This window comes from Triplophysa dalaica, chromosome 3, assembly GCF_015846415.1.
Source record: "Triplophysa dalaica isolate WHDGS20190420 chromosome 3, ASM1584641v1, whole genome shotgun sequence".
Lineage (NCBI taxonomy): Eukaryota > Metazoa > Chordata > Actinopteri > Cypriniformes > Nemacheilidae > Triplophysa > Triplophysa dalaica.
In genome coordinates, this window is record NC_079544.1 from 22,977,030 (window position 1) to 23,000,109 (window position 23,080).

Sequence of the window (23,080 nt, forward strand, 5' to 3'; positions counted from 1 at the left end):
AATATCATAAAGACACGAATGAAACTAAGATAATTAAAATCTATAAACTAAATGTGGAAATAGCTCATATGATTTGCTCTTGGAGGAATTTGATGAGAAAAGTTTATATTAAGATCTCAAGTTCTTTGGAAGATACACATGTGAGAGCTTCTTTTTCTCAGGAGATAAAGCGATGCATGAGACAAGCGAAGACTCGGGTAGATCTCTCATTTTAATGTCTTTCTAGACTTGAGACAATAATGAGATCTCATCTGTGATTTTGCTTTATGTAAACAAACCATGTATGTCAATGCCTTAGACTGAATGTATGCGTGTGTGAGGGAGGGAGAGAGAGATCCAGCCCCCCTCTTTGGTTGATTTTGAGACTGGTTAGATGCCTCAGACCAAAACGCGTGAATGATGCCCCAGGATACGCAGGACTCGGTGGCTTACAGTGAATGCAAATATCTGTATTCACAGAAACGCACAGCAGAACGCTCATGAGCATCGCCAAGAAAGCACCAAAGAGACCCTCACTGCACGCCGCGGAGGAGGATGCTTGCCATTATTAAGCATCTCCTGAATCATCTAAGGATGCTTTCATTAAAAGAAACATCGATATTTCCACGTGCATTTGAATCTGCTGCGTTTTAAAGCATTGTAACGGACGCGCGCCCGACGCAACGCACGGCTGCTCGTTTGGATCAGTGCCACGGTTGTCTGTCTCCGTCCGTCGCCGTTCGCCCAACCACACCTTTCCGTTATATCCTCACCCGATAACGGCATTCAGACGGACCCCGTTGCATGTGACCGAAAGGGACATTGTGCCGGTTGGAGGAACGCGGATACACAGCGCTATAGACTCCCGGTGCGCACCGGACCCGTTCAAAGACGCCCGTGTCGTACAGATGTCAGACCGGCGCGTGTGATCGCTTTGGTGGAGAGGCAGGTGAACAGAAGGAGGAATTTATTCGCCCGGAGGCGCGCACGGCTTTGTCCCGCATCCTGCGCCAAGAAGCAGCGCATCACCTTGAGGATTTAAACGCACCGACATCCAACTTGCCAGGTGAGCCAGACATATACGCATAAATAATAGCAATATCCTAATGCATTCAAAGAACTTTGACCACGGCCTTTTAAATAATATTAAGTTAATGAGATAGTCATAACACCTTACGCAATACGTATAATTCATTTATTTGCGTTTTGCTTTTTTAAAAAGAATGTGTAATCTTTATCAAAAATCTTATGAAATAATGGCTTGCATGTTAAAGGAAATACCATCCTTAAAGATTTAATTTAGGTATATTGAGAATGGTGTTTTTCTTGAAGAAAAATTCCCATTATGGTCTTTTGGAATCGGATACATTATTATGGGAATCATGTGGGCTACATTTTCCTTCAGGGCTGTATTTTTCAGGGAGTGTGTTTTAATAAAACAAGGTTTATTTATTCTCCTCCAGGGCTTGATGTGTGTCTTACTGATCTTGCATGAAGATCTATATTTTGCCAAACTGTTTTAGTTTGTAATTCACTCACGTGCAGGGCGCGGGAGACGGGCTGCATGCGATGCGCCTGTATTGGTTCATATCTATTGTTGTGAATACGTGCACAGCTCAGGTCTGCTGGTGCTTCATAATTCTGCGGTTACTGATAAACAAACCACTTCAGTGCCGGCCCTATGTAAAGCACATTTCATTTGTCAACAGTGTTTTTGAAGACAAAGGTATTTGCTTGGAAGGTAGAGGATCATGTCACCAATGTGTTTTGGGAACATACGTGCATGAGGGAAATGCAATCACCAGATGAATGAATCTTTTGTAGTTTAAGCTCTATATGTGATGATTGTTTGGGTTCATGCTGCTTCTGTGGGTATACATAATTTATTACTTCAAAGAAACGTGGGTTCGTTTATTTATGAAGCGTACAGACCTTTTATAAGTTTACATGTGCACAGACTGTGGTACCATAGTGGTTGATTCAAAGGCTTAACCATGGTACCCTTGTGAAGTTTACAACAGACCATCATTTCTGCCCAAGTACCAGGAACGAAAATTATTGTAACTACTCTCAATGCATTTTAAGCTGTTATATTTTGTGTTTCTATATTACATAAATATTATTAAGATAGGCCTATAGTTATATTACAATAACAAAATTACGTTGGTTGAAACTATATGATAATCTCTTATTTGGGTATAGCATTCAAATGCCTTGGTATTTAACTGGATAGTTCGTCTTGTTGTTAAATTATGAATCTATATCAAATGTAATGTTTGGTTTGTGAATGAGACTTGGATATTTACATTTACATTTATTCATGTACATCTATTCATTTGGCAGACATGTGGCATACAAATGAGAATCTGGAAGCTCTTTAGAGGTTCAGGTAGAAACTACAAGCAGAACTTGAGTCAGAGCAGAACATCTATCATTGAGACAGCTCAGCACCTTCCTATGAGAGACAAAACTGTCCTACATCAAGGTGTTGCAAAAACCAAGCAGCCCTGTAACTGCCTGTGTTTTTGCTGACGTTGATGTCTCTACCCTCTCGGGCGTTCAGTGAGTTATTTAATTCATCCATTTAGTTTTATCCATAGATCCTATGCCTTTGAAAAATAAAGATACGATTGTTGTTGATGCCGATTGGTTCAAAGTTGTGGTTTAGCTTAAAGAGATTTAAAGACTTTTTGAATTTACATGTGCACCTTCTTTGAGGAAAATGTCAGTGGTGTTTGCTCATGGAAAACTATCCATCATGATGCTCGGATGTTGTGGGTGGTTGCCAGGGTGTTGCTAGGTGGATGCCTATAGGTGTTCAGAGTGGTTTTTAGTGTGTTGCTGTGTCATTGCTGTGGTTTACAGCAATCGTGGTTATTTGTAACATTTTTATGAGCTGGCTGATTCGCACACTCTTATAATAAAGGTGCTTTATGATGCCTTAGATTCTTAGAAGAACCTTTTTTTGTCTAAATCGGCCATAAACACCCGATGAACTTTTCAGGTTCTTTGTGACGAAAAATGTTGATAAAAAGGTAGGAAAGAGTATAGAAAGGTAAGAAAGATGGTTCTTTAAAGTACCTTTGACTGAATGGTTCTTTGTCGAAACAAGGATAGTACTTGCCTGTATAAAGAACCTTTAAAGCACCTTTATTTTTAAGATTTTAAATGGTCAAATGTTTTGGTGTGTTCTGCTTTCATGCCAGAGACATTTAGAAGTGGAGGTTCACTATTGCCTTGCATTGAACAAATTCATACGAATTAGCCACTTCATAAAATGGTTAAAGTTTACCATAAGATCAGGCTGGTGATTACTAGGCCAAGGAAGAATAGTACAAACCCAAGTCTCTAAAAAATTCTAATCGCACTTCTAATCTCATACTTGCATAATAAACCTTATTTAATAACTAGTTCATCGGGCAGGGAAAAAAAGAAAGATAAAGCCAGGAGAGAAGTTGGATGTAGACCATATCAAATTCTGACTTCAATTGCTTGCTGTTTGCAAACAGTGAGATGCGCAATGTTTCAAACTGTAGTAATTGTTATTCACAAAATTGGAAGCAGTAACATCATTTTCTGCCTTCTTTTCCAAGATTTTTGTCCACAGTTTGCGGTAGACACGTCTTCAGAGTGAGTTTGTTAGAGGGAAATTGAGGGAAAACCGAGAAAGGGAACATGTCTGTGTGTGTCTGTGTGTAACACAAACACACATGCACTCACACACACACACACACACACACAGAAACTGAGAGAGGGTTGACTCTCTTCGACTGACTGCCTGTGAATAGGCCTCCTGTTATCTTGGCAGTGCACACAGACCGCAGCGCAGCGGGCCAGCCAGGCAGGTGCTGCACAAAAATAGCAGGTGTCTTTTTGGGTTAATACACATACGCGCCCCCCGTTACCACCCTCATTTCTACAGGGCCCGTGCACCCATCGCTGAGGCCCCCTCCGCCCCAAGCACGAGTGACCAAGGGTGACGTCTCTCGCACCTTGTTGTGTGTGACGGTTGGTTGTGTCCTTTTTCGTGCTCTGCGGACCGGAGGATTGCTCTCATCTATACCACAATGGGGAAGGATTTAGAGCTCAAGGTGTTTCTCGGATGTGCGTGTGTTTGTGTGTGTTCCTCAGCTCAGGAGAAAATTCTATTGCTCTGAGGTTGCTCTTTCATTGCTCACGCTTAATTGATTTCTGAGTTATGAATCATGAGTCAAGCAACTCTGTGTTTCTCTTCAACAATCTCTTAAAAGTAGAAACAAATGAGACAGTTGTTGGCATAAAGTACAAAATATAAAGCTTAAAAATGAATGCGGTAGCTTGGATAATTTGGTTTTGGGAAGGATTTAGGCTATATTAAAATATAAGAGTTATATTATAAATTCGTTTTTTTATCATTTAGAATACAATAATAATATCTGAGTACAGTTTGTGATGTCTTAAGATCTTAAAACCGGGCTCTTAAGGTGAAAAATCAGGGAATCTGGAGACTTCAACTCAAGTTTCAATTTTCTTTTTACTTATTTAAATTGCGATCTACACTGTAAAACTTTAAAATAGCTTTGGAACTGAAATATTTTTAAGTTAAATAGGCTTTACAAGCCACAAATTATGTTCATATTAAACTGACTTAAAAATGAAATTGGTAAACTAAAACCTATACCAGAAGTCATCTTAAATTGAAGTAACTTGTAAAGGCAATTAGATTTTCTTACAAATTTAGGCCATCTTTTGTATATACAGTGAAAGATAAGTAATTGTGAAAATAATTTTTAGGAAACCGAGGTCAGGTAAGCTTCCTTCCTCCGAACCTTCGAGTATTTTTGTAGCTAAAATCAAGTCTGATTTCTACTTTTTCATTGGTTGTCTGCTTTCATGTCAGAGGCCAAAATGTACTGGTTGCAGCCCGTATCAGATTCAAGTCACTAATGCTTGCCTACAGGACTATCACTGACTATCACTAACCCTTTCTCTCAACAGGTAGTGGTCTAGCTTTTGTTGAAACCAGTAACTTTGTATTGGCACCTAATGTATTATGGCTCCTGTATGAACTATCGCTTATTGCTCCTAAACTCTTTGTAAGTCGCTTTGGATAAAAGCGTCTGCTAAATGTAAATGTACTGATATTAGATCAATCTGTTATTGACAAAACCACAGGGTCAGATACAGAATTATGAGACTGTGTCTAACCCCTTTAGACACAATTCATTTGACACAGCATTTTCAAATTTCTCACTACTTCCTTGAGATAAGCCTGTAATATCTTCTCCTGAAATAGACTAGATGCCCAAACCTATGGGCATGCAAACACCACACCAGAATGTGCTTTTTATTTCATTTCAAACCATGCCGAGCATTCATATAAACTAGGTCCATTCTCTTGCTGCTATAATGGCTTCCTCCCGTCTGGGAATAGTTTTCAGTATGTTAAAACATTGGCTGTAGAGATTTGCTCCCATTCCGATACAAGAGGTCTTGTGATAGGAACTGACTTCTCATCGGTGTTCCAATTCATCTTGAAGGTGTTTAGTTGGGTTGAGGATTGAGTTCTTTCCACACCAGATCCGGTAAACAATTTCTGGGGCATTTTGAGCATTTGGGTTGCGCCAATGGACAGCTTTATACTTTATTTTATACACCTGTTAGTAACAGACAGGCTGAAATAGCCAACCCTGTTCTTTTGAAAGGGTGTATCCACAATATGCGTGCTCACGTCCGAATCCTGTTAGATCTGTGGAATATGTGTTCATCTTCACAATTCACAGTAGATGTATAGTCTAAGCTTCTGTTCAGAGAAGCGTTTCATACCCATTTGATGTTCTAAAAAGAGCATCCTGCTCGGCACTGTTGAGAGGGCTTCAATTATCTCTATCGCCTGTTTTGAAGTTCATGTAGGTCACCTTGAATCATCTGCAGTGCTAACAGTGAGCTGAATGTGAGCTAACAAGCCAAAGAAACTGATAATGTGAGCCAGTCCGATAAAAAGATAACATCACACCATAATGCATTGGAACACAATTTCTGAAAATCATACGGCAGAACAATCAAAAGAGGTCATTTAGTAGTTTCATGACCTGTGTCAGGAAGCATTGGGTCCGCCATTAGTTGTAGGTTCTATTGGCAGTTATACGCTAGTTATCCACCATGTTAAAACTGTTAAAGTTAGTCAGTGAACATTTGCGAGCAGGGTTACTGTGGCTTTACGCATGTATGAATGTCTAATGGGGTGTGCAAAGATGATTTCTTAAACTTAAATAATACAAAAAGATGAAAGTGCTTGCTCGAACAACAAACAGACAACTTTGGATAGCTGGTAGGGACCTGGTTCTGATAGTTGACTACGTTTCATATCAATTGTGACCCTGGACCACAAAACCAGTTTTAAGGGTCAATGAAAAGCAGAATAGCCTATGAATGGTTTGTCAGGATTGGACAATATTTGGCCGAAATGGGAATCTGAGGCTGCAAAAAAGCAAAATATAGAGAAAATGGCTTTTAAAATTGTAGATCAGAGGCACCGAAGCAGGCCGTTGCTAACAAGAAACAGGTTTGTTTTAAAGGATTCATTCGCCGGAAGTACGTGTTTTTCTTTTTCTGCAAGTGATGTGGGCGGTCTTATAAATCTCATCGTACCGTTGCCGGCGCAGCCTGATGTTCCGAATATTTGAAGAGGCGTTACATTTCCGTGCAATGTACAATGTATTGTTGGCTATTGCTACAGATATTCCCGTGCTGCTTATGACTAGAATTTTGGTCCAAAGTCACATTTTGTGGAGTTTTGTGACTTTTAGTCCATGTTTGGATCACTTCATCCCTTAGACAAATTAACCATGGTTTTATTATAGTCAAAGTTTACCAACTGTGCTTTGATAACATTTGTATTGGCATAGTTTTACTACTAGTACAATACATCTTAAAGTCGGCATGAAACGGAAGCACCTATTGTCAATTTTCCATATCGTATAGCCCAGTGAAACGAGTTCAGAAATGAGAAAAATATGTTGGGCGGGAGGTGATTTCTTCCAATGACAACTGATTGGACCGTAAAAGGCGAAAGATTTGAATGCCAGTTGCAATCTGTCAGTCATTGCAGCCCCGCCCTCGCGACTTTCCTTGTTACCAAAAGTGAAGAGAGGTCGTTTCGAGAGGTGGAGGAGGTTAACGTTTTTGATTAAAGATTACAAGTGCAAATGCATTTTTTTAAATAATGATATGCACGGAAATATGATTTATAATATATACTTCACCACTGTGTAAACCAATAAGAATCTTCATTTTTAATTTCATGCCGACTTTAAAAATAAAGATGCTTAAAAGGTTCTTCACAGCGATGCCATAGAAGAAACATTTTTAATTCCACAAAGAACCAATCTCTCTATTACCTTTTTGTAATCTTAAGAAAATCTTCTTGTACAAAGAACCTTGGAAGGTTCTTTAGACATTAAAGGTTCTTTATGGAAGCAAAGGTTCTTCTATGGCATTGCAAAGCACCTTTAATTTTGAGAGTGTAGTTAAACTATGGTTATTGTAGTAAGGGTCAATTTATGGTACAATAAAACCATGGTTTCCGTAGGCCTAGTCATTCACCCTAAGGGTTGTACACCGTGACATGTGCTGAGCATGTGCATTTACCGCTGCTATGGGCTCCGAAAATTACGAGCGTTCTGACGGCTTGTCAACATGACTAGATGCAGGGGAGCTTTTGCGTCCATATATCACGTACACACCCCAAAGCAGCACCACATGAAAGAGTTTCTGCAGGCCTATGAAATCAAATAGACGCAACTGGGCATAAGGGGCTAATTTAAAAGCAGTTAGCCACCAATTAGCTCCAAATTTCATCAGCAGTTAAACACACAATGTTCCGGAATTAGTTTCCCAAAACTCTCCCAAACTCTGTGTGCACTTCACACAACCTTCATTGTAATGTCACCCGGTGGGTCTACTTTTCATTGCTTATTTTCAAAACCCACATTATACATCACGTTTTTTAGTGGTCTCTCTGGAGTACTTGATTGCGATGGGTCTGTTGCAACATGTATTGTGCCACGGGGAACTATTACGAAGTGGCTTGTATGAATGTGTACTATGGAAATTGTACAAAAACGTCCAATAATTACTGGCTGGATGAACATTATATTGGACATAGAATATATCCGATTTGTCTAATCAGGGTTTCTACATTTTTTGATGGTAAACAAGGAGAATACAACAGCCTGCGTAAGTCTCACCTCCCTCTTATCTGAATATAAATTCATGCCGAGTTGCTGTCTGGCATTGGGTAAACAAATAAAATGCTGTTAAACGAAACCGTATACTGGCATTGATGCGAAACGAAATACTATTCTCTTGCCTGACTTCCCCGGGTGTCACGATACACATTAGCATGCCCAAAACTGCAGGTTCGAAATTGTTTTTCGGTTTCATCTATCAGGAAGTTTTCTCGGGTGCGTGTGCACTACGCTTCATACAGCGTGTGTTTGTGTCCAGGGTGCGTGTGACACACTCCTTTGCATTTCTAAATCGATTTCATGGCTAAAAGCGGTGGTATTGAATAATTTCATTGCTTTGCTGAAATTTCCGTTCATGCGTTTTATTGAAATGCTTGGCAGGGAGGTTGTTTACGACGGTGCCAACTGTACATGCACAGGATGAGATGAAAGCGAGGCATGCCAAGAGAAATTTTACGGATCGGAGGTCGCTCTTTCATCGCTCAGGAGACTTAATGGAGTTCACAGTTAGGCCTATGATTTTTTTTGTTTCTTAAGTATCAACGGTCGCAGATGTTCGGGTTATAATTCTTGTTGACAAATAAAAGCAGACGCAAATGAGTAAATGGTTGACATAAGAAATGACTGTAATGCTTATGTTTAATATAGATGTCATGCAGGCAGCATAGCTCTGAAAATTAGATTTTGGAGGATTTGAATGATAAATGTTGGTGTTTATTACAAAATGTAGATTTATTCTTCATCTCTGATGTTGGTGCTATAGTTCCTGATGAGGAAAAGGCTAAATAAGCTAAATGAGTCAACTGTTGACATATTGAAAGAGTTTAATATTAGATGTAGATTTGTAGAAAAATCATTTATTCACTTCAAAATATGACATATGTCTCTTTCTTCTTTAGAACACAAAAGAAAATATTTTGAGAAATGGTTAAGTGGTATTGTGTCCATACAATGGAAGTCAATGCTGGCCAATGTTGTTTTGTCACCAACATTCTTCATAAAATTCTCTATTGAGTTCTGCAAAAAAAGTTTGGTTTGAAGTGACATGAGGTTGAGTAAAGAAAAAGAGGTTCACAGAAATTTCATTTTTGGACAAACTCTCGCTGTAATCTTTGAAGCATGGATAGAGATATTGAAGAAATCTTATTAGTGATCTTTCTAATTGGCGGGGAACCAAATCTCATCACAGTTTTAATAAAAGAAGAGTATTGATGATTCCGTACTTATTCAATGTTTGATCATCAAACAAACCGCATGACTGCTTTCCAAAGCAAATATTGCAGTCCTTATCGTAAAGTTTCGTAAACTTGTTGTTTTGCACGAATCTTCTAAAGCATGCTTCATATGACATCGATGCAGTTATGACGAGCGAGAACGCTAGATGCCCCACAATGCTATTGTATGGCTGATAGAATGCGGGAATGCCCCTTTGAAAAGAGCCGGCAACGTTTCAGTATCTACGAAGACGCAGATCACACAAGCTCTGCTGGAGATGGGCATCAATCCACCGACCTGCTCTCCAAGACACCAGACACACAGGCGGCAGGGGGGTCATTCTTCATAGCACACATGGCAGAAGAATATAAAGGAACAAAACTTGGGTCGCTTTGATTCTGATGTCAGGTTTCGAGCCATAACTTGATTAATGAGCGAATCAGTTGAATGGGCCTATGGAAATAAACGTCTCGAAATTCATCTTTAGTTGTCAGATGTCCCAGGAGTGTTTAGCTTGGTGACTCCCCCCAACGGGGAAGAAAAGAAAACGAAAGGAATTAAAACTGAAGTGTGATGTTGTTTGGAGAGCAGGGACGGATAAAAGTGCTCGATGTGATTTCAGAGATGACACAAGTGACAGAACGACTGTCTACCTTTGGCTTTTTCACGTTCTCTGGCACAATCTTTTTGTTCTTCTTCGCTATTCATTTTTTGCTCTTTTGAGTATTTGCGTTGCTTTATTCTTTTTATCTTATCTTTGTGCTGCATGATGGGAAATCTGTCGGTGGTTGTCAATGCTGCAAATAGGAACTCATTCACAGTTTAATTGAAAATACCAAAACTGTACGACAAAGCAGAACCATCCAAAAGAATCCCTCCTTTGCCAAATCCTGTTGTGGTGATGTTCACGTTTAATTTCTCTATTTTTCTTAAATATACGGCATGCAGAAATACCTGGTACATGTCCACTTGTTGTTGCATAAGATGGTTTACTCATTACTTCTAGTTAAATTTGAGTTAATTTATAATCAGATTTTTTTTTACGTGTTTGACATGATTTTAAGGGAGCCTGTCACAATGCATTCTGGGATTTGCCGGCTGTCAAATTGGACGCTTAAAATGCAAATCTCATTGAGCATTTTTTTAAAAATACATGTTATGCATACAACAATTTTATCACGGTTGTGTGCCTTTGAAACAGAAATTGTACATCCTGTAACCAAGAGAAATTAGATTTTACCATTAAGTTGCCGCTGTGTTATATTTTAAATGCAACTTGTTTAAATATTGGTTCATTTATACACTCAAAAAAGTATTTGTTGAATTTACTTAAAAAAGCTGCGTCAAGTGGTTCCACGCAACAATGTAAAGTATTTTGACAAGTAACACTTAAGTTGTATGAACAAAATAAATGTAAGTAATGTTGACAAAACTTTTTTGAGTAAATCCAAACCATTGCGATTGTACCAGCAATTTTAAGTTAATTAAACTCGATATTTATCCTCCTCAATGGTTATTTTTGTTGTTGTAAATAAATCATATACAGACTTACAGTAAGTCAAAACACAATGAGAAAATCAGATGAGAGGCATCTCAGTACTGGCATTAGCACAGTTAAAGATCATTGAATGTACAATAGACTCTCACAGTCTAAGCATATGTGCCACTCTTCAAAACAATGGCAACCCTAAAACTAAAAATCCAACAAACTCTTGTTAACATCAAAGCTAAATGAACATTAATCACAAACAAGTCTTTTCTCTTTACTGAAAAACAATTAAAATAACACTAAATTTCAAAATCTACTCAAATCTTAATGCAGTCTTACGCAAAGCACGCTGGGAAGTGAAAACCCCCCTCAACCAGTTATGTTGAATTAACTTCTTTATATAAACTCAACAATAGGTCCAATATTTTAAGATTTTGCGTTCTACTCAACAATCTTAAGTTGACCATTCAAACACTTGTTCAGTAAAGCTGACAGAACTTACGATAATTCAGTTACTTGCATTCTTTATTGTGAACAAGGATGGGTTGAGTAAAACTAACAGCAGCGACAGTTCATTTTTTTTAATGTAACCAAACGGTCAGGGTAGCGGTGTCTGCATTCATTTGAGAACCACAGAGGAGACACTTGACCTTGATGGTTTTGCGAGAATATGACACGCATCTCAAAAGGAATCTTACTGAATCAAACCCCTGTCTAATCGAAACAGAAATGTCTCTTAAGGCCCGTAAAGACCCATTCATTTCATTTCAACTCAAATGAAGTCAAGGAAAGCTTTAAATGAATCTGGCCTTTTGTACAATCTGGTTCTGATGTTCACACGGCTCCCGATCAATAAAAGACAACCTCCTGTCCTGGGGTTCATGGAATGATAATTATGATGGATTTGATCTTTTGTCGTACATCATTTCGTATTTCACTTTCAGCTGCGTTTACAATATAAATAATATCAACAAGTCTATTAGTGCTTATTGGTTCAAATGAAGTAATAGTGTAAGTTAAGCGTCTGCTGCTGATATGTTTGGGACGTTGTTTGTTTTTAAATGACCAGACGTAAGATATTTGCTTGGTGAATGGTATAATGAGTGAAGAAAATAACGTAATGAATAATGAAAGCGAATTCTGAAAAAACGAGCACCACTTACATTTAAACAGAAGTGAAAATGATATACTATATTTATTATATTATCCTTTTACGTCCAATCCAAAGCAATCATAGGATTGGTCAGTGCTGTGTCTGGTATAGGCTCATTAATCATTTCATTGGTCTAACAGCACATGTGTTAAAGAGTGCAGGTGGATTACAATCAGACGTGTAATCAGCTCTCTCTCTCTCTTTGTTTTGGTGGACTCATGGTTGTACTCTAGTGCCTTATGCCTTGATTAAACCCATGATCTGGTTACCAATAAATTTTGCCCATGGCAGGTCTCTTGGGTTTTAAAACAGCATCCACTCTTGGTCATCAGTGTTGAGTTAACCTTCCCCCCTCAAGCCCTGCGGTCTGTGCTAATGTCTGCCTATTAAAACCCGGCTCCTTAAGAGAGTTGCAGGAGATGACATCTGTACCACTGGTCTAATTTGAATTTCCTGTCCCGTCTGTTATAGACAGAGGAGTTCTTGGTTGTGACTCATTCCACTCCAGTGTTCCCTATAATGTGAGTTTATCTCAAACACAGTCATGGACATTTATTACTAAATATGATAATCCCGCATTGATTGAAAATAGAAGTCATTTTCTCAGCCCTAGAAAATGCAGCATTCATCTATGCTGCTGAGGAAGGGAGCAGATTGAGAGTCGGCCCTTTACTTCAAACACTTGCTAGGAAGGTCCACCGCTCATGCACGGACACATTAGCGGGCAATTGTTAGGAGTCAGGCTTTTTTACAGCAAGTCTGCGTGTACCAGCGAGCCGTAGCTCAAACTCAGACGTATCTTGTAGCCCTCTGCAAAGACTAGCAGTGTTGCGCTTGTTGATAACGCCGATTTAGAGCACTGCTGACCTGACGAAGTTTCCTTGGCCCTGACATCCCTCTCTCTCTCTTTGTCTCTCGCCCTGCGTCTCTCCCTCTAGCCCCCCCTCTCACGCCCATTCTGTTGGCTTTCCCTCTGTTTAACTTTACACAGGCTGGAGCTGCTGCTGTTGGTTTTTGCTTTAAATGGAGCTTTTGAGATGACACTGTTTGTGGTTAGTAAATGCATCCTCTGTCCTCATCTCCAGGATTCAGCAGTTTTTACTTTCACACAAAAGCCTCGGAAAACAATTTGCATCATCCATCATGTGTGCTCATTGAGAGAGTAAGAACAAAACAAGTTATATTGCCAGTTTCTTGTGACCCATTACAAAATGTTGGTTCTGTGTTAGTGTTGCATATGAGTGGATAGCATAGTTTTACGTTTTTTTTATTTTAATAAGATGTTGTGATTTGTCACCTCTGTATGTCCAAAACCCAGCCACAGTCATTTTATAAAATTACATAAAGTTTACATTTATGGGTTTCAATCCTTAATTGAACCCATGACCTTTTATTGCGAATGCAATGCTCTAACATTTGAGCTAGAGGACTTTTTTATGCGTTAGACCCACCCAGATACAATTCCTTCAATAATAAAAAAGAAAAATATTTCAGAAGTAATAATTTATTTTAAAATAATAAAATATTTTAAAGATAGTGATTCGTTATCTGTAATAATTAAGGTAAATACTTCATAAAAAATATTTTTCTCATTATTTTCAACTATTTCATTTTTTTATTATTGAAGGAATTGTTTCTGCGTTATTAGTTATAATTGATTTTCAGGGAAATAATTACCTCAATTATTATTTTTAAGTAATTAAATAAAAAATATTTTCATTTAATTAATTGTTTCTGGGTGGGTCAAACCTATAAAAAGACTAATTTTAATTTTTAAACATTAATAATTCAAAAAAGTCTCTATGACTGGAGTAAACAGACTGCAAAAAACATTCCATGTTACGTGATATCTGCTGGGAAAGGATTCTTCATAATTATTCCCTTTTCTTCAAATACCATTTATTTACATAATAAAACTCTTTTATTCAAAACGTGCCAGGAAAATCTAGTTTTCCATTCTAGGAGTCCTTTAAAGTCCAGTTCAAAGTTAAATGAGTTTGGAAAAGTACTTGAAGGTCTATACGGAACATTGCACTGAGAAAATGTCAGAATATAGATCTACGACAGAACGCTCTCATCATCTGTAATGCTGTACTACGGCTCCTGCTCATATCCTTTAAACAGGATATGATGGATTTGTTTACTGTAGCGTCTCAGTGTGATAAGACCGCAGTGAGTCTCAGTTGTGCTGGCATTCACTTTGTGTGTGTGTATTGACGATCTTAAATCTCTCCAGTTTTCCTTCATCTCTGGCTCCTGACAGATCCTTTGAATGTCACGATATCTGTGGTTTATATCTCTGAAGGAGCAATCAGAAAAGTTCATTCATTTATTTTTTGTTTTCCCACTAACTGTTTAGGTTGTTTTTAGACAGAACAGCTGAAATGTTTTTCTTTACATCTGATTAAAGCTTATTACATCCCCGACAGTCGGAGCAGGCAATGTTTTTCACCAACCAGATTTCTTTAAGACGCTTTCGCTCTTCTTGCAATGTATGTGTTTATCTCACTTTCTTAACAAAGTCTTGGTGAATGTGGCCTTTATGCAAGATTAATGGATGTGGTTTATTGATCCAAAGGGGAAATTCATGGGCTTTTTAAGTACGCTGAACTCTGCTGTGAGGGTCTGGGAGTAAGTAGACTAACAGATCTGAGAGCCACCAGAGAGTGATACCAAAACTTTTGTCTTTTAACAACTCTAAATGTGATGTCTAACACTCTCAGTTCATTTGGTTAATTTAACAGATGCCTTTATCGAAAATATGTCATTTTCTTAAGATTTTTGGTGATGTCATTCCTACTAGGAATACTTGTAGTTTCTATCACTTTGTCTGGGATGAGTCACAATTAATTAAATCTTAAAAGTTTTTCACTTTTCATTCAGTTGATTTGTATGAATTATATGAAATGGATGGAATGAGGAATTGGTGGAGGTATGGATGGATGGACAGACGGACAAATGGATGGATGGATGGATGGATGGATGGTGGAAGGGATGGACAGATGAATGGATTTAATTACATGATGGACGGATGGTGGGATTAATAGACAGATGGATTATGAATGGACTAAATTATTTGATAGTTGGACAGATGGATTATTAATGCCCTAATTACATGATGGATGAATGGAGGAAGGGATGGGTGGATGTTGGAAGGGATGGATGGACAGACGGATGGATTATGAATGGACTAAATACCTTGATGGATGGATGGTGGGATTGATAGACAGATTGATTAAGAATTGACTAAATTACATGATGGAGGGATGGAGGAATGGATGGGTGGATGGAGGGATCAGTGGTTGGATGTTGGAAGGGATGGATGGATGGACACAGGGATTATTAATGGAATAAATTACATAATGGATGGATGGAGGAATGGATGGGTGGATTTTTGTTGGAAGGGGATGGATGGACAGATGGATGGATTACGTATGGACTAAATTACAAAATGGATGAATGAATAGCTGGACAGATTATACACGGACTGGATTACAGAATGAATAAATGGATGAATCACTGTAAAAAAAAAAAAATACAGAATTTTGAAACAGACTGCGAATGTACAACAAAACGGGGAAAGCCAGAAATTTTACTGCCAGATTTTTTTCAGATGGCAGATTTTTTTAACAATATTAAAGTTTTTACAGTTCAATTTTGAAATACGGTCAAAAACTGAACAATTAAAGAAAAAGACAGCAAAATTACCAGAAAAATGGGAAAGCAATGTATTATATCTCCTTATATCCTGAAATGGAAAATAAAACTGTAAAAGCTGGAGTGACAGAAATATACCGTGATAACAGTGTATTTATGGGTGGATGAAGGGTCAGATTTATGCTCAGACTGTTAGACGGATGAACCAGATTTCATCCGTATCTTAAACCCACAGGTGCCAGTGAAAACAGCGTGCGTCTGGTTTCGGGTTTGGAGGGAGGTGATTGCTGAATGAAGAGTTCACCATCTGTTTCCTGTTTATTCTGCCAAACTGCTGTGGTTGTGCGAAAATTATGAATATCAATTTAGCACCTTGCACTTCCTGTTTATGTTGTGTTTACGGTGTGAAATTGTCATGGTAAATACTCAGAGCTATTGTATGCGGCCAATATTTATGAAGAAGCTTCCACCTACCATTATAACCATTAAACCGGATTTTCCGCACGCTTCCAATAGGTGGTTGGCACTGCAGTCGTAGAAATCAATGACACTTGTTATAGGCGTGAAATAATATACATACTGTATTTCCCACAATTAAAAGCGGAAACTTAATGTGAACATTAGCCCATAGGCCATAAAAGACAACAGGAACACACATTCTATCCCCTTGCGTGTTTTAAAGACCCCCTATGGGGACCAGTCACCTTCACAGTGGAACACTCGGGCTAAATTTAGCCTCATTAAATAGGATTAAACACATAGAAATGTCAGTATATCTAACAAGTGTTTTTCCTATAATGCTTGAAGCAGGAACAGAGGACACTGGTTATGGTCACAACGAGGCGGGATGAACTCTGAAAATGGTGTTGCCATTGAAAAGACGTTTTTGTGTTTTCTGCAACATGGTGGCTTCATCTTAAATTTTTGCTTTGATTACGGGATTACGGAGGGATTAAGTTTAGCACTTCAAACGCGGCTGTGCCGCTTGCCGAGCATATGCGTGTTGCTGCGGTGGGGAAAAGAGAAAGATGGAGACAAACTTGGCAAGGTGTCAGACTCTAAATGCCAGCTTGTTCATAATATCTGTTTGGGGGAAGGCTGTTTCAGTTGGAGCTTGCACAGATAGATTCACTTTGATGATGTTTTTGTCACATGCACAAATGGGTTTCAAAGTTCATTAAAAACCTGTTTCGTTTAAGTCTTTGAAGGTTTGGATTCATTCAGGTTGGAGTAGAATGTCATTTTCCCAATGAGCTATGTGTCATTTTTTTAAGGGTATATTGAAAGAAAAGCAATATGATATACATAACTATGTCTTCAGAGGTATATAAAGACCTAAAATAATGAAGAGTTATGCTTTTTTTTACCTTGCAATGAGCAATTTCTATCTACATACACTGCGGGTCCTCTTACATGGTCAGTAGCTGCGCAAGTAGCCCTAAACGGACAAACTGATCTACAGAGCGTGTTTCGTAAATATGTGATCTCCTACGGCAAAGAAGTGAAAACACATCTTATTCCTGTGTAGTGCTTTGAGAGGGAGCCGTTGATTGCATTTCGCAACCACACCATTAGATTCTGGTAAATGTCATACACTGGACCTTTAAAGAGCTGGACCATATTTTCATTGTTTTAATAACTTCTCTTTAGTTTTGGCCCGATTAATGCAGTTGCTAAAATTCAACTGGTAATGCATTGCGCTAGCAACACAAAGTGTGTGCTTTTAATTCCCAGGCAACACAAATGCTGATCAAAAAATGTGTACTTTGAATGCAAGTCACTGTAAGCAAATGCATAAGTGTATGTATACTGTGAATGCTAATGTGTTTTGGCTTATTGCTAAATGCATTAAGTGTTTGCTAGGGTGTTCTGAATGGTTACAGTACGTAGGGGGCCAAGGGTTTTGTGGGTTTGAAAATACTTTAAACCCGCTTAATGCTTACAGACAATGCTTATGTCTTTGCAGACATCACTTATGTAAAATTAATCTGCGAATGCACAAACACATTTGATTTAATTTCAGGTCATTCACACCCTATCGATCTGAAACAGCCGGATTGAAGTTGAGCTCCGTCCAGGTTCTTCTGGGTGCACTTCTGCAGACACGACATCCATTAACCAGTGCTTTTAAATGGATGTTTCCGATTGCAGATTTAGGAAATCACAGATCCTGTGTACAGGTTGTGCCCTAGGGGACCGCTGGGTGGAAAGTAAGAGCCATTATCACATGCACTCTAAATGATCACAAGTTCAGCTTGGCGACTTCATTTCCAGCCCTTTAACGGTGGGGAGCTTGTGACTTGTCCAGAGAACGTGTGATGAAAAGAGCTCTGCCTGCTGTCTGCCAGCCTCTGCGGGGCAGATTTCGAAGCAGTTGTGACTCACGGAGAAGTTTAGCTGTTAGCCATGAAGCTCTGGAGATGAAGCGGTTGCCTGGAGACCGGAATATGAGTACGGCGTGTGTGCGCTTTGCTTCCAGTTTGAGCTCAGATCAGCTGCTGGTTTTCCTGCTCTCTGAGGAATTGAAGTTCATGAAAGTGTGAGACAGATATGCAAGGTCAAGGGACGCTGGGTTTAGGGGTGAAATGTTGGCGTTCACCTGTCTTGGAATTCAGTGCCTTTTAGCCGCAGTCTATTAAAGTGATTGATAAGATCTGACAGGTGAATGCAATTTATTGTATATTCTACAAGTTAAGCGTAGAAATTTGGTAGAAAATTGGAATTCATTTCTTTTGACCTTTATATTCATGCACGTGTAGCGGCAAGTGTTAGATGTGTTAGAGGGGTGTGTTGACTCAGTCAACAGTAGGCTGAAAACAGACATGCATCTATAGATTACATTTAAATTAACGTGATTCATGTGACTAATAAATGTTAATGCACGCTTTGTTTGCTTACATTTTTTGCTAGCTGAACTGTATTTAATATAATAATTATTATTTAAATATTTTTTATTAATATTTTTTATTTATTTAACAATATAAAATTATAATAAATAAATAAACAATAACAATAAATAACAACAATAATAATTTATCTTAGTTCTGTTTTAACTGACAATAAATTGGAACTTCATTTAATTTAGTACCTGCTGTCACAGTACACAATTTCACAATCTTAACCGTCTTTACGGGAAATCAACCTCTGAATGTCTTGTTTATGGGCTGTGCACAATAAACTGTAATAGGAGACTTGCATTTTAACATCACACTCTTATTTAAAAGTTAGCAGTAGTTAATGAGTCACGAATGTTTCTGCACACTGATTATAAAATTGCCAACTCACTTTAAAGCAGTTTTAGTCGGATAAACAGAGACACGCTCTGTAGTTTTCTGAGCTGTTGGTGTTTTAGAGCACCATGTTGATTTCCAGTCTTCCGGAACGTCTGACAACCGAGAGCTCAGCGGTTAATGAAGTGATTTTAATCCGTGAGATGCCAATCAATGAGTCAGACGGTAGATGTTCATTCGTCTGAGTGAGAATCAGCAGGAGATATTCTCAGGACTGCAGTCGGATGGATCATTTCAATGACTGCAGACTTTTTGGCTTCTGATTGTGTCTGTGAAGTGTTGGAGCGTGTAAAACAAACTCATCTTTTGCATCTGTTAGTCTCACATTTGCTGTACTCATATTGCTTTTTGTTGTAGAGAATTCTTAATCATAGTGAACGTTGGATGTCCTTGAGGATTCTAGAACGATGGAGGTAAATGATAAGACTTGAGAAAACTAAACAGAAACTTTTCAACTGCTGCAAATTAAGGGGCTGAAGCAATTCAGATGTTGGTGACCCTAAACACACAGATCTATTTTTTTCATAATTGTCATGTTAAAATAGTATTTAAAAGCCATAATATATGACTTAAAGGAATACTCCACCCAAAACGAACAATTCTGTCATCATTTACTCACCCCTGAGTTGTTCCAAATCTGTTTAAATGTCTTTGTTCTGATGGACACAAAGAAAGATATTTGGAAGAATTGACTACCATGGTAGGAAAAATGACAATGGTAGTCAGAACTGCCTTGGAACTGTTTGCTCTTTTACGTTCTTTAAATATTGTCTTTTGTGTTCAACAAAACAAAGAAATGTATCAAGCCATTTTTCCCACTATGGCAGTCAATGGTGGCCAAGAACTGTTTGGTTTCAAGCATTTTTCCAAATATCCTTCTCAGTGTTCATCAGAACAAAGACATTTATCAGATTTGGGACAAATTGAGGGTGAGAAAGTTAAGACTGAATTTTCATTTTTGGGTGAACTTTTCCTTTACATAAAATTGTCTTAAATATTGTCAGATTTTCCTGTGGATAATTTAAAGGGGTTCAACCCAACTTTGGTCCATTGCTCCGATGTGTCAATGGCCTGTGACAGTCGCAATTGTTCAGACCATAAAAGTACAAAGCCATTGCCATGGCCGCCATATTGGGAAGGGCAATACTGCCCTATATAAAGTGAATGGGTGAGCTGTGTTTTTCTTGTTTAATTAATCGCAAGGTTTACATTTTGCAACTCTTCTCAAGCGTGCGTTTAGACAATTCCTTATGACAAAAAACATATTGTACAATAAAGAAGTAAAGCATTGAAATCAAGAAATGTGTTATTCTGTTGTCTATCCAGAAAAAAACACAACCTCCACTGTTCAATTGTATGTGATTTTAGGCCAGTTTTATCTGTTGACATTCGATTATGCAGCCAAATATGACATGTACAGTACAGTATACATCAATGTCTGTCCCAATGTGACATGATAATCTGTAACAGCCCATCAGAACAATTGTGATGACCCTTTATCATTGTGTGGCTATTCTTTTATTATGTTCGCTCTGATGTCAGGGCCGTTTGAATGTTGTTACCTGTCTGTAATGACGGGCGTTTCCTCACAAAATGAGCCTGAGAGCGGCGTGATGATTATAGGTTCCGTAGCATACGTTAATATTCTCGTATCTCTTTCTTACTCTCTGTGTATGCATGTCTCTCGCTCGCCTCTCTCCCGCTGTGATTGTGTATTCATATGCACAGTTCTCCGTTCACAGTAATAACATACTGATCCAAACAGATCAGAGTGCAAGTAAAACAGCTGTTATGTTACTTATAGTGCAAATGTGTATCTCAACAAACAAACAAAGCCTGTTTTTATGGTTTTCAAGATTTAAGCATGAGGAATTGTCAATTGGATGATTTCACAGCTATGTAAGATAATGTGAAATCTTATGAGATTTATGGTTTCATGTGATGGTTTCCCAGATGATTTTTTTCTCTACCAAGCCTGACGCAGTGCATTCTGGGATTCCCTTCACTACACAAGACGGCCTACACGTGTTTTGCCAAAACAAGGCCGGACAGCCAAATAATCCCTCAAAATACTTTCTAGGTAGTTCACTAGGTTGCGGAGCAGAGCCTGACTGATGCTGCTTCCAGGAATAACGGCTATCCTCTAAAAATTGTCTGTTTGAAAAGCAGCATTTTGGTAAAGTGCTTTATATTGTTCATCTCTGTCCGTCTTCAGCCATTAGACAGACCAATGTTGCCTCTGATGGGTTACTTAAGAGTTTCCTGAACACTTATGTCATGGACAGCATGCACTTCTTTGTGATGCCGCAGCGGTTCAGCCCAGAAATGCAGGAGATCAGAAATACGAGGTCTGTCTGTTACTCACCAGGGGAGATCTTAACATAAAACTCAAAGACGTGCCAAGGATACCTTTTAAACGGATGACATTAGTCAAACGGGTGTGTGTTACAGCTCAGAGCCCTGAATCTGATGATAAATATGCAAATCGAGTAATTAAGAGCGCAAATGTTATGTTAATAAAAGTGTAGCGCTCTCCTCGGCCCTTTGGAGACTCCGGGGGCCACTCTCAGAGACTTTATACACTTTGAAATAGAGATTTTTTGTAGAAAATGCACTTGTTTATATGTAATGGCATGTATGTAGCTTTGTGTTTCTGTAGGTTTGCTAGGTTTTTGTTTGGAAGTTTTGGGATGGTTTCTAGATTGGGATTGTCTTGTTTTCTGCTGTGTTATTTTGATTGAAAGGTGTTGCTTGGACATTTCAATGTTATGTTACTGTGGAGCTCAGTTGGTAGAGCATTGGGCTAACAACTCAAGATTGTGGGTTCGATCCCAGGGAGCACATAATGGTAAAAAAATTACATTTATAGACCAATTGCACTATAAATCGCTTCGGATAAAAGCCAAATGTAATTGTAAATATTATTTTCATTTTATACCTATAATAAAGATATTTAAGCATGTATGTGAACAACCTATTATGCTTTTATTCCTTATGCCCTGCCAACCATCTTCCAATGGCCAGACCAACAGATAGTCCCCCCCAAACCCATGCCATTACTTTCACTCAATAGTTGCACTTTCTCTTCAATAAACTTGCAAGACGATTGACACACTTCACCAAATTGGGAGATATCAGAGTATGGCCGCCGGTATATTGTGTTAGGCTTGTGAAGAAAGTTAATTAAATGTAGATTGCAACTTGAATTAATACATTTATTCATGTAACACTTTAATTTTTCAAAGTTTTTATGATCACTGTTACTTGTGTCGTACGTGTCATAGTTGTCAGAATTTCTCACCTTTTAAATCAAGCTTTACATGTTCAGTATTTTCAGTGTTCTTTAATTAATTAGCAGCACCTTTACTTCACCTTCTCTCTTAATATTTCTCATCCTCCCCCTCACGTCAGCTTTATCTTCTAGTTGTTTAATGAGGTCTACTAGAGTAGTGTTCTCTTTTTTTCCTATTTATATTACTTGCAAAATGTTCTCCCTACAAAGATAAAGAAGTAACTTGAACATAGCAATTTTGTTAAAGGGGTCAAATTATTGTTTTGCATATACTCACCAAATTAGCCTCAACATGTTTCTAACAAAGATTATTTTGTTGACTGGCCCAACTTACAAAACAGTGTATTCTGAACAAGCAGTATTGCAAGAGTTTGTTGTTTTAGTTCATGCTGGCTTAATTTATGCTTCAATATCGTTTTTTCTTTTGGTTAATTGTTGAGTTTAGAGTTCTTCTAATGAATATTGGGTTTTTGATTGTTGCCATGGTTGAGATTTGTGTGTTCAATGTTGAGCTGTAAGTGCATGACACAACAGCAATGCCGGTTTATAAAGAATCAACACAAATTGTTTAAACGGTTATTTGATCCAAGTTTGGGTCTGTTTGAGCCAGAAAACATTTAAAATTGTAGAATTGAAAGGCAAATACATTTGTTTATTTTTATATTTAACAGTTCTTAAAGAGAACTTGGAATATTTCAATTTGCTAATTTAACTTTTTTCATCCACACAACAGAAATATATGAATTGCCTGACCAACAGTAGTTTGTGTGACAATGA

At 38.2% G+C, this 23,080-nt stretch overlaps 1 protein-coding gene across 1 annotated transcript in view; it reads left to right on the forward strand.

The window, feature by feature from the left end:
• The first annotated feature begins 508 nt into the window (after nt 1-508).
• The window catches only part of sema6ba (sema domain, transmembrane domain (TM), and cytoplasmic domain, (semaphorin) 6Ba), a 117,491-nt gene continuing 94,919 nt past the window's right edge, over nt 509-23,080 (forward strand). Inside the window, exon 1 of the mRNA XM_056743689.1 lies at nt 509-1,045. The gene's annotated coding sequence lies outside the window, so the exon portion shown is untranslated. The remainder of the gene's footprint in view (nt 1,046-23,080) is intronic.